We start from the raw sequence: 13087 nt of genomic DNA, 5'->3' as shown, positions 1-13087 counted from the left end.
TGCAGCATTGAAAGTTATTGCAGAAAATGAGAGTTTGATTTTATTGGAATTGGTTTATTATGGTCACATGTACCAAGATACAGTGAAAAGCTTGTCTTTTATACTGTTCATACTAATCAAATCGTTACACAATGCATTGGGGTTGTACAAGATAAAACAATAACAGAATGCAAAATAGAGAGTATAACAGCTATAGAAAAAATGCAGTGCAGGTAAACAGCAAGGTGCAAGATCATAACGAGGTAGATTGTGGTGCCAAGAGTCTAGTTTAGACTCAGGAGTCTAATAACAACAGTATAAAAGTTGTCCTTGAGCCTGGTGGCACGTGCTTTCTGGATTTTGTATCTTCTGCCCAGTGGAAAAGGGTGGAAGTGAGAATGTCTGGGTGGGATTTTCTTTAATTATGTTGACTGCTGTTTTGAGTCAGTGAGAAGTGTAGAGGGGAGCCCAGGCCATTGTGCATCCAGAAAGAATGCTTTCTATGGTACATCAATAAAATTGGTAAGAGTTGATGGTGACGTGCTGAATTCCTTTAGATGGGAAATTAAGTTGTGTAGGGGACACTATAAAGCGACAAAGATTAACTCTGGGCAAAGATCTGGTATATGCAGTATAACATGAGAAAGTGAGAAATTGTCCAATTTGGCAGAAAAAGTTTAAAAAAAAGCTTATTAGCTGAACGATGAGAGGTTCACATCTCTGACATGTAGAGGGAGCTTGGTGTCCCAGTGCATGGTTTGCAACTAATTCCCATTTGCCACACTGACATCTGCATGGTAGAACTTCTTCTTAACATGATCAGCTTCTCCTTTGATTCCTCTCACTTCCTACAAATCAAAGGTGTACCCTCAGACACTTACGTGGGCCCCAGCTAAATCCGTCTTTTCGTTTGCTATGTGGAACAGTACTTTTTTCCAGTACCACTCCCCAACTTTTATCCATAAATTTTATCCAAAGTTGTTTCAAAAATCTGAACTTATCCAACCCTTTTCTCATTAATATAATTTTCCAGTCTGAGCAGTATCTTTGTAAAACTCTTCTACTTGTTCTCCAGTTTAAGATTTTTCACTCTGCAATTTTGTTTTATTTTCAAGTTTTAATTTAGGCTCTTTCAGAGATTAGAACAAAGCATTATGGATGTCAATATATTGGCATATATACAACAGATTTATTAAATAAGTTGTATCCAATGCATCCAAGCAATGCTTAACAAAAACAACAGTTACAGTCTGTTCCTTGAAATGTTGGTGGCACATCCATGAATTAATGTTCCTCTTTTTATATCTTATGTCCTGTTGACTGCATGTTCTCTTCCTGCTTTTTGCTGGCCAACTTTTATTGATGTGCAATAGAGAGCATACTGACATGTGGAATGACAGTGTGGTAATCTAGCTGCAGCAAGACAGATCACAAAGCACTCCAATGGGTGATTAAGATACCTCAGCACATCATTGGGACTCAACTACCAGACCTGGAGACAATCTACAACCCTCGATGCCTATGATGCGCTTGTAAGGTCAATCTCCTGCCATCAGGTAGGAGATACAGAAATATCTTAGCCAAGACAGTAAGACTGAAAAACAGCTTCTTCCCGAGGGCCATTGTGCAGCTGAATAACGCTACACCCCAGCTTGCCAGTGGCCTATGAGTGTTATGGACTATCAAAGTCACTTGGTGCATGTAAATATGGGAATTTTTAAAAATTAAGCCACACCGCATGTATTGCAAATATCTGTTTTGCATAGACTGGATTAGCATTGTGATCTGATTGTCTCGAGCAATAACAATAAAGTTCTATACTGTTCTGATTGTCCATCCTCTTGCTAGTGCGTGGCTTTAAAAAATATTCTTTTTGTTTGATCTTGTGTATCCATTAATGATTTCCTGAACTAATGAAAAGAATTTGGAGAAATAAGTATTCTCCATGTACATTCCCAAACAAAAAACTATGGATGAACCAGGAGGTGCATCACCTGCTGAAGGTTAGATTCAATAGGTACTTTTAATGTCAGAGAAATGTATACAATACACATTCTGAAATTCTTCTTCGCAAAGCTTCCCCCTCCCATGCACAAGCAGCAGCAAGGCAATGACCCCCCCCCCCCCCCCCCGCCTTCCCACCAGCAAAAAAGCCCCAGTGCGCTCTACTGGGCACTCAAGCGTGCAGCAAAGCATCAATTAAGACACAGACTTGCAGTACCCCAAAAACTACTCGTTCACCCGGTAATTCAGCATACCACAGACTCTGTCTTTGCCTAATAAGGGAAAAAGAGGTGTTCACTTTTCACAGCGAGAGGGGAGACTTAACAAAGAACACACTGATTTATGGTGTTGGAAGTCTGTTGCATTGCTTTTTCTGAGCTCTGTGCCCAGAGAATTGGCTCTGGACACACAGCTCCCGATGTTCATTGTTCTCCCACAACGTCTCAGTTGGGGGCACAAACCTTGATACAGCCCACCTCCAGAGCCATGAAAATCTGGCACCCTGAAGGCGTGCTAGTCTTCCAGGCCATGTCCTTGGCAAATCAAAAAGCGGCTGGTCGTGAGACCCTGAGATTGAGTCCCATTCCCGCAAAGGACAGAAGTCAGGTCAGGGTCTTCAAAAGAACCTTGAAAAGAGAAAAAAAAGATATCAAAGGTAGAAATAGAACTGTTTTCGAAGATGCAAGCAAAGGAGTTGCCTTTTAGCGTCACCTTAGCTTTGCTCTGCCCTCCAATCTGTGGCATTCAAGTATGGCAACCCAGGTCTGTACCAGAAAGCTAGGTTTGACTTGTGGAGGGTTATTTCAAGGGCAAAGAGACAATTTTGAATGAGTTTGGAGGCAACATCGGATGCACGGCAAGTGTGGCAGGGTTTACAAGACATTGCTTCCTACAAAGAGAAACCCAATAGCATGAATGATGGCGATGCTCCACTACTAGATGAACGCAACATCTCCTATGCCTCCTTTGAAAGGGAGAATATAACTGCAACTGTGAAGATCCCTGCTGCACCTGATGACCCAGTGATCTCTATCTCAGAGGCCGATGTTAGGCTGTCTTTAAAGAGGGCGAACCCTCACCAGGCGGAAGGCCCCAGCGGAGTAACTGGTGAGGCTCTGAAAACCTGTGCCAATCAACTGGCGGGAGTATTCAAGGACATTTTCAACATCTCACTGCTATGGGCAGAAGTTCCCACTTGCTTCAAAAAGGCAACAATTATACCAGTGCCTAAGAAGAATAATGTGAGCTACCTTAAGGACTATTGCCTAGTAGCACTCACATCGACAGTGATGAAATGCTTTGAGAGGTTGGTCATGACTAGACTGAACTCCTGCCCCAGCAAGGACCTGGACCCATTGCAATTTGCTTATCGCCACAATAGGTTAACAGCAGATGCAATCTCAATGGCTCTTCACATGGCCTTAGAGATAGCGTACAGGAGCGAGATATACCAACTAGTGGAGTGCTGTTGCAGCACTCAATGTCAATAAGATGAAAGTTGATTGTGGACTTTAGGAAGGGTAAGACAAAGGAACACATATCAATCCTCATAGAGGGATCAGAAGTGGAGAGAGTGAGCAGTTTCAAGTTCCTGCGTATCAAGCTCCCGGAGGACTTAACCTGGTCACAATATATAGATGCAGCTATAAAGAAGGCAAGACAGTGAATATACTTAATTAGGAGTTTGAAGAGATTTAGTATATCAACAAAAACTTTCAAAAATTTATGTAGATGTACCATGGAGAGCATTCTGAGAGGCTGCATCACTGTCTGGTATGGAGGGAATACTGCACAGGACCAAAGAAAGCTGCAGAGGGTTGTAAATTTAGTTGGCTTCATCTTCAAGGAGTAGTGACTCAGAAAGGCAGTGTCCATTATTAAGGACCCCAGCACCCAGGGCATGCCCTTTTCTCATCGTTACCATCAGGTAGGGGGTACAGAAGCCTGAAGGCACACACTCAGCAATTCAGGAACAGCTTCATCCCCTCTGCCGATTTCTAAATGGACATTGAACCCATGAACACTACCTCACTTTTTAAGTATATATTATTTCTGTTTTTGGATGATTTTTAATCTATTCAATATACATATACTGTTATTTATTTATTTTTCCTACTGTATTATGTATTGCATTGAACTGCTGCTGCTAAGTTAACAAATTTCATGATACACGCCGGTGATAATAAATCTGATTCTGATTTCATGTCTCAAGTACTGGTCAGGTTTTCTAATGCTGTCCTCTCAAAATGTTCATAGACAAGAATAGAGACATCCTGAGGAGAGTAATTCATTAACTTTAATGTCAAGATCAAACTACATGTTAGAGATTTATACCCAGGTAATTATTGTGTGCAGGTCTAGTCACCTACCTACAGGAAGGATATCAATAAGATTGAAAGAGTACAGAGAAAGATTACAGGGATTTTACCAGGACTCAAGAGCCTGAGTTATAGAGCAAGGTTGAAATATTATAGGTTAGAACTTTATTCCTTGGAGATAGCCTGTTATAGACAATAAACAATAGGTGCAGGAGTAGGCCATTCAGCCCTTCGAGCCAGCACCGCCATTCACTGTGACCATGGTTGATCATTTGCAATCAGTACCCCATTCCTGCCTTCTCCCTATATCGCTTGACTCCGCTATCTTTAAGAGCTCTATCTAACTCTTTCTTGAAAGCATCCAGAGAATTGGCCTCCACTACCTTCTGAGGCAGAGCATTCCACAGATCCACAACTCTGGGTGAGGAAGTTTTTCCTCAACTCCGTTCTAAATGGCCTACCCCTTATTCTTAAACTGTGGCCTCTGGTTCTGGACTCCCCAACATTGGGAACATGCTTCCTGCCTCTAGCGTGTCCAATCCCTTAATAATCTTATATGTTTCAATCAGATCCCCTCTCATCCTTCTAAATTCCAGTATATACAAGCCCAGTCGCTCCAGTCTTTCAACATATGACAGTCCCGCCATCCCGGGAATTAACCTCGTGAACCTACGCGCATTCCCTGAACAGCAAGAATGTCCTTCCTCAAATTTGGAGACCAAATTTGTTATGAGGTGTATGGATAGGATAAATGTTAGCAGGCTTTTTATATTGAGGTTGAGTGAGACTAGAACTAGATGTCATAGGTTAAGGGTGAAAGGTTAAATGTTTAAGAGAAACTTAAGGGGGAAATTCATCACTGGGATGGTAGTATGAGAGTGGAATGAGCTGCTGTAGTGCTCTTTAACTCTATATCAAGATGGTTTCGGAAACTTTACATTTGGGAAGAAAAATATACATTTTATCTCATTTCATTCAGGAACTATGGAAAAGTTCACTGTCTTTACAGTCCTTTCTTCAGTACTTATTTTGTTAGAAGTTTATTTTCTCTCCTTCATTGACACTTCATTCTTTGTTATGCAACCAAAGCCCAGAGTGCAGTCTTCACTTGCAATCAGATTTTTAAAGTAACAAATAAATTCAAATGTGTCAGTTCAACATCTTTTGCCCAATTTGCAGTTAAGCTACAGCACAGAAACTGGCCCTTTGCTGACCTGTTATTTTACTTAGTCCCATCGACCCACACCTGGACTATAGCCTCCTATCCATGTACTTATCCAAATTTCTTTTAAATGTTGCGATCAAACCTACATACGTAGAATGGATGACAGTGGTATGAAGGGCTATGGTCCCGGTGCAGGACCTCTAGTTCTAATATCAATCAACCTCAGTATAAAATGCCTTCTAGCATTTACCCTATCTATACCCCTCCTAATTTTGTATAACTCTATCATATTTCCACTCATTCTCTAGGGAATAAAGTATTAACCTATTCACCCTTTCCCTAGAACTCAGGTCCTTAAGTCCCAGAAACTTCTTTGTAAATTTTCTCTGCACTCTTCCAATCTTATTGATGGCTTTCCTGTAGGTAGTACACAATACTTCAAATTCGACCTCACCAAAATTTTATTCAACTTCAGTGTAACTCCCGTACTCAGTCCTCTGATTTATGAAGCCCAATGTGCCAAAAATTCTCTTTTCATCTGTACTCCATGGTCCCTCTATTCTACAGCACTCCTCAGGTGCCTGCTGTTACCTGTGAAGTCCTACCTGGATTTGACATTCCAAATGCAGCACCTCACACTTATCCAAATTAAACACAATTTGCCATTCCTCGGACCAGTTTCACAGCTGAATTGGTCCCTCTTGAATTGAATAAGTATATGAAGGAAATAATTACAGGTTGAGTACCCCTTACCTGATATGCTTGTGGCTGTAAGTGTTTCAGATTTCAGATTTTATAACCATATAACTATTACAGCACGGAAACAGGCCATCTCGACCCTTCTAGTGCCGAACACTTGCTCTCACCTAGTCCCACTGACCCGCACTCAGCCCATAACCCTCCATTCCTTTCCTGTCCATATACCTATCCAATTTTACTTTAAATGACAATACCGAATCTGCCTCTACCATATTTTACTCTACCTATATATTTTGTAATATATAATTATATAGCTTGAAATTGCCATAATTTCCGACACTGAATTTATATGCTACCGGTAAGCAGTCTTTGCCTTACGCTTGAGAGAAAACCTACAGATGCTTGAAATCCAAGCAAACACACAAAATGCAGGTCCTGATGAAGGGTCTTGGCCTCAAACATTGACAGTTTACTCTTTACCATAGGTGCCGCCTGGCCTGCTGAGTTCCTCCAGCATTTTGTATATGTCGTTTGCCTTATATTTACTCATCATACATATATAGACAACAATAAAAATTATTATATACTATTAATGTAATTAAACTATAATTTGTGTAGGGTAACAATAGCAGCACAACAACAAACAAACACAAGCTTTCGGTCTCCACCTACGATGTTGTGTTTTGTTGGAAAGGTTACAGTACACTGGATTTGTAATATAATTTTTAAGAAAGTTAATGCAAGGTATAAAAACATTCAGCATTGCAGACTTGTTCCAGTGTTAGATTTTCATCAGTGACTATCTTTGCAAATTCACCTCTGCTGCTTTCTGATCAGCATATCTTTAAAAATTTTGCAACCAGCCTACTGAATATTCAAAATTACCTGCAAATTTCAGTTTGTCATGATAGATCTTTGCCTGTTTCATGATCAGCGTACCATTACGTAACTTATTCACACTGACACTGATGAATCCACTCTTTCAATTCACGATTAAGGTCTTCATTTTTCACTTTATGCAGTGTTTTTTTTTCTATTTTTCATTAACTTCTGTTTGTTACACTGGAACCTTCCCAGTTACTTGTGGAATTTTCCATTTGTGATGTGACGACAGCACTCAAAAAAATTTGTGGATTTTGGAGTTTTTTGGGGTTTGGAATTTTGGATAGACCATAAGACCATAGGAGCAGAACTAGACCATCTGGCCCATCGAGTCTGCTCTGCCATTCAATCATGGCTGATCCTTTTTTTCTACCTCCTCCTCAACCCCAGTTCCTGGCCTTCTCCCTGTAACCTTTGATGCTATATTCAATCAAGAACCTATCAATCTCTGCCTTCAACACAACAACGACCTGGCCTCCACAGCTGCATGTGGCAACAAATCCCACAAATTCACCATCCTTTGCAAAAGAAATTTCTCCACATCTCTGTTTTGAAAGTGCGCCCCTCTATACTGAGGTTATACCCTCTTGTCCTAGATTCTCTCACCATGGGAAACATCCTTTCCACATCTACTCTGTCTAGGCCTTTCAACATTCAAAAGGTTAGTATGAGATCCCCCCTCATCCTTCTGAATTCCAGTGAGTACAGACCCAGAGCCATCAAACGTTCCTCATATGATAACCCTTTCATTCCCGGAATCATCCTTGTGTAGCTCCTCTGGACCCTCTCCAATACCAGCACATCTTTTCTTAGATGAGGGGCCCAAAACTGTTCACAATATTCAAGGTGAGGCCTCACCAGTGCTTTATAAAGCCTCAGCATCACATTCTTGCTCTTATATTCTTGACCTCTTGAAATGAATTCCAACATGGCCTTTGCCTTCCTCACTGCTGACTCAAGCTGCAAGTTAACCTTCAGGGTGTTCTGCACAAGGACTCCCAAGTCCCTCTGCATCTCAGATTCCTGGATTTTCTCCCTGTTTAGATAATAGTCTGCATATTTATTTCTACTACCGAAGTGCATGGTCATGCATTTTCCAACATTGTATTTCATTTGTCACTTACTTGCCCATTCTCCTAATCTGTCTAAGTCCTTTTGCATCCTATCTGTTTCCACAACACTACTTGCCCCTCCATCAATCTTTGTATCATCTGCAAACATGGCAACAAAGCCATCTATTCCATCATCTAAATCATTTATATACAGCATAAAAAGAAGTGGTCCTGTTACAAACCCCGTAACTGGGTCACTTACCAGCAAAGATAGAGAGGTCCGTTGAAGTCTGATGGTACTATTTTTAACAGTATTTATTAGTAAAAATACACAAAAATAATATCAATGCAAACATACAGATAATATACATCGTCAATACTAAATCTAAAAGTGCGGGTATAATAATAATCAATAAGAAATAGCTCTATCGTTGTCTAGGGGATAATGTATTGTCCGATGGAAATATAAAAGTCACTCAGTTCATTCAGGCTGCAGCCTTTGGTTGGAGTCAAGAGAGAGATTTTAGAAACTTGCCAGCTTTTCCTTTTTATGATGTCGATCCTTCGAAATTTTGTTGGTGTGGTCTCTTCTTTAGCTAAGCCATTCTTCCATGGTAAGCCCGCCAATTCCTAGGCAAAGGGAAAAGGACGCATGCGAGCCCCACCAGCTGTCGCTATTAAACGCTGTCACGGGATTTCTAGCATTTCTTCTGGTGCGTCTGAAGGGGTTGTTCCCCAGACCCTCTTTTATCCTTACTCATGGGGTCTCAGATGTCAATCAGGTTGGGATGATGCAATCCCTCAACCAGCCCACTCTGGTCATCCCCTGAGGGCTTCAATGAATAGTACAGTACTCAATACACAATTCCGTCTCCAAGAGACAATAGCCGTTATCAATGGTTCTGCCTTGCGGAGGCCAGGACACATTCCAAACCCTGTGTATTCTGGACGTCTCTCACTCATTTCCTGGGTCCCAGACCCGAATTAATAGCGATCTTGCAATTCTCAAAAAGGAGGGGGCTACTTTGTACCCTTCGGCCCCTCAGAGTTGTGGCACATTCGTAACAGTCCCAACACCAACCCCTATGGAACACCACTCATCACTGGCAGCCAACCAGAAAAGGATCCTTTTATTCTCACTCGCTGCCTCCTACCAATCAGCCAATGCTCTAACCATGTTAGTAACTTTCCTGCAATACCATGGGCTCTTAACTTGGGAAGCAGCCTCATGTGTGGCACCTTGTCAAAGGCCTTCTGAAAGTTCAAATATACAACATCCACTGCATAAGTGGTACTCAACTTGCAGTAGGATACATGGGATTGTTCTAGATCTGTAGCCAAATATAATATACCTATGAGTCCTTCCTCATTGAGGTATAGGGTCCTTAGTGATTGTGGTGAGTGGAATATAAAGATTGATGTTTGTATTGATACTCAGTCATTCCTGGGTTGAGCACTCCCATTCCTCCTGGCTCACAATTAGTGTATCTAAGGACTTTCTGAACCCTTGTCACTTGGCTGACATGTGTGAAGCCTGAAGGAAGGATAAAATGCTAAGTGTGTATTGTCATTAATCTTTACTCGTGGGAAAGTGGGTCACTTACCTCTACTACTGCATTTGTTAAGGTTGGGATGGGTTATTCCAATGCAAACTAGACTTACATTTTCAATAATTTGTGTATATTGGGTATATTTAAAACTGAATGAATGAAATTAATTTATTTCGGTCAGTACAAACATAACAAAAAGCATCATTTACAACGATGATTTCATAGGACAAAATTACAACAAAATATATAGATATTCTTTAAAACAGACCGAAAAGGTGTAGGCTGAAGCTACAGCTTATTACGCCTAACCCCCTTACTTATACAATAACATATTTGGTGTCAGTCATCACATCAAAAACAAAAAAATTCATAATCTTTTAACACAAAATCCAATTCCAAATATCATTTATTTACATTACTCCCATTCATTTTAAATCATGTATTTTATATTTGTTCATTAAATAATATTTAAATAATTTTTTAAACTTGTTAAGTGTAGTGCATGTTTTTAAATTCTTATTACAACTGTTCCATAGATTCACCCCTCTGACTGAAATACAATGATTTTTTACATTTGTTCTTATCCTTTGTTTTTGAATTATCAATGTTCCTCTCAAATCATGTTGACTTTCTCTCATCTTAAACAACCTTTGGATACTTTGTGGTAGCTGTCATTTTTTACTTTATACATAATTTGTATTATTTTAAAATCTACAAAATCTCTGAATTTTAAAGTATTTGGTTGAATAAATAGAGGTTGATGAGCTCTTGATTACGGTAGTAAGGTTATGGGGAGGAGGCAGGAGAATGGAGTTGAGAGGGATAATAAACAGCCATGATGGAGTGGTGGAGAAGTCTCAATAGGCTGTATGGCCTAATTCTGCTCCCATGCCTTATAGTCTTATGGTTTTATTTCACCTTACATTCAATCCAAGTCCACCTTAAAAATTCCTTGTAAACTCTGGAGGAACTGGCCCTTCCTATAAATTATGGGATAATTAATTGGAAGAACAGAGAATGTTCAGATCACAGAAGGAAAGCAATATTCAATAAACAAATAACCATTCAGAATAGGTGACTGGTAATGTTGCAAAATCAAAAAAAGGATCAAGCTGCATTAAAAAAAAAGTGAGATTTTAATCAACCTCTAACTGAAATAAGAACAGAATGAAGTTTGTCTTGATAGTTGAACAAAACTACCAATGGGACTTCTTCCATTTTTGACACTCCTCCTACCTACTAAATGTAGGTACTAGTGAACCAAAATGTATTGATGGCAGAAACAGCACACTTACATCATCTCTTCACTTACATCACCTCTCCGCTTACATCACTCATCTCTTCCTATGTCACAAAGCTTTCGAATTGATGACCCGAGACAGTTGTCCATTGTGTCTTTTTCAAATTCTTATGCTAAGTAAATAGAAACCAGGGGAGAGGAGGAGCAGGAGCAGGAGGAGGAGGAGGAGGAAGTTATGGAATCACCAACTGAAGGAAGATGTCCATCTGATCCATATTCTGGTTAGTCTGTGTAAATTTTAGCAGCTTTTGGTAGGTTATTTTTAGTGAGCCATTTCTAGATCCAAATGTAGAAGTTGCAGGAAGGCAAAGGTTAAGACAATGTCCTGGCAAGGATTGTTTACAGGTAACATGCAGTCAACATGGGCAAGAGAGGCCTTTGAAGAGAAATCTTTGAAGAACGTACCTTCCCTTTGCACATCAGGGGACTGGGACCATTTAGCATACCAAGACAAGATGTAATTGAGGGATCAAGATGCACACCAACCAAGGGACAAAATAACACATACAAAATGCTGGAGGAACCCAGCAGATCAGGCAGCATCTGTGGAACAGTGTCAACATTTTGGGTTGAGACCCTTCTTTAGGACTCAGAAGGAAAGAATAAGATGCTTGAATAAAAAGGTGGGGAGAGGGGAAAGAGGCTAGCTGGAAGGTGATAGGTGAAGCCAGTGGCTGGGAAAAGTAAATGGTTGGAGGAGAAAAGAAGTAAGGGGACAATAGGGAAAGGGAAGGAGGAGGGGGCCTGGGGGAAATGAAAGAAAGTGAAAGGTTGGGAGGTGGGTGATGGAATTTGTTCACCGGAAAGAAATATTCATGCCATCAGATGGAAAATAGTGTTGCCCTTCCACACTAAGGGTGGCCTCATCTTGGCACAAGAGGATGCCATGGATTGACACCTCAGAATGGGACTGGAAAGCCCCACTTGTGGCAGTTGGTACGGAAGTACTCCAGAAAGGGACAATTACTTTACTAACTTCAAAGTAATATTGGTTTCTAGCTTGTAGTTTCTATTGACTTTTAACATCTGGATTGTAAATACAAATTAATCTTGCAAGTAAGGAACTTGAACATACACATGGTCAATATATGTATCTGCTGGTCAATTCTGTATAAAAACTGCTTTTTTCCCCGAACTGGAACAGTTGATGATGCTACCATGACACCCATAGTATTATTCAGATAATTATATACAGTGCCAATAAAAAGTATTCACCCCCCCCCTGGAAGTTTTCATGCTTTATTGTTTTACAGCATCGAATCATAGTGGATTTAATTTACCTTTTTTTGACATGGATCAACAGAAAAAGACTCTTTCATGTCAAAGTGAAAATAGATCTCTACAAAGTGATCTAAATTAATTACAAATATAAAAGAAAATAATTTATTGTATTAAGTATTCGCACACCATATCATCACTGGTGTAGCCAATTGGTTTTACATCTCACTTTGTACAGATCTATTTTCACTTTGGCATGAAAGTGCCTTTTTCTGTTGATCTGTCATAAATATAGAAACATAGAAAACCTACAGCATAATACAGGTCCTTCTGCCCATAAAGTTGTGCTGAGCATGTCCCTACCTTAGAAATTACATGGCTTACCCATAGCCCTCTATTTTTCTAAGCTCCATGTACCTATCCAAAAGTCTCTTAAAAGACCCTATCATATCCACCTCCACCACCGTTGCCGGCAGCCCATTCCACGCACTCACCACTCTCTGTGTAAAAAACTTACCCCTCACATCTTCTCTGTACCTACTCCCCAGCACCTTAAACCTGTGTCCTCTTGTGGCAACCATTTCAGTCCTGGGAAAAATCCTCTGACTATCCACACGATCAATGCCTCTCATCATCTTGTACACCTCTATCAAGTCACCTCTCATCCTCCGTCGCTCCAAAGAGAAAAGGCCGAGTTCACTCAACCTATTCTCATAATGCATGCTCCCTAATCCAGGCAACATCCTTGTAAATGTCCTCTGCACCCTTTCTATGGTTTCCACATCCTTACTATAGTGAGGCGACCAGAACTGAGCACAGTATCCCAAGTGGGGTCTGACCAGGGTCCTATATAGCTGCAACATTACCTCTCAGCTCCTAAACTCAGTCCTACGATTGATGAAGGCCAATGCACAGTATGC

At 40.4% G+C, this 13087-nt stretch overlaps 1 protein-coding gene across 1 annotated transcript in view; it reads left to right on the top strand.

Moving 5' to 3' along the window:
* The window catches only part of LOC140731489 (uncharacterized), a 137357-nt gene that overhangs the window by 6414 nt on the left and 117856 nt on the right, over nucleotides 1–13087 (top strand). The gene's annotated exons all lie outside the window — the stretch shown is intronic.

This window comes from Hemitrygon akajei, chromosome 8 (assembly GCF_048418815.1).
Source record: "Hemitrygon akajei chromosome 8, sHemAka1.3, whole genome shotgun sequence".
NCBI classification, from domain to species: Eukaryota; Metazoa; Chordata; class Chondrichthyes; order Myliobatiformes; family Dasyatidae; genus Hemitrygon; species Hemitrygon akajei.
The sequence above is the reverse complement of the archived record's forward strand: the minus strand, read 5'-3'. Positions and strand labels throughout refer to the sequence as shown.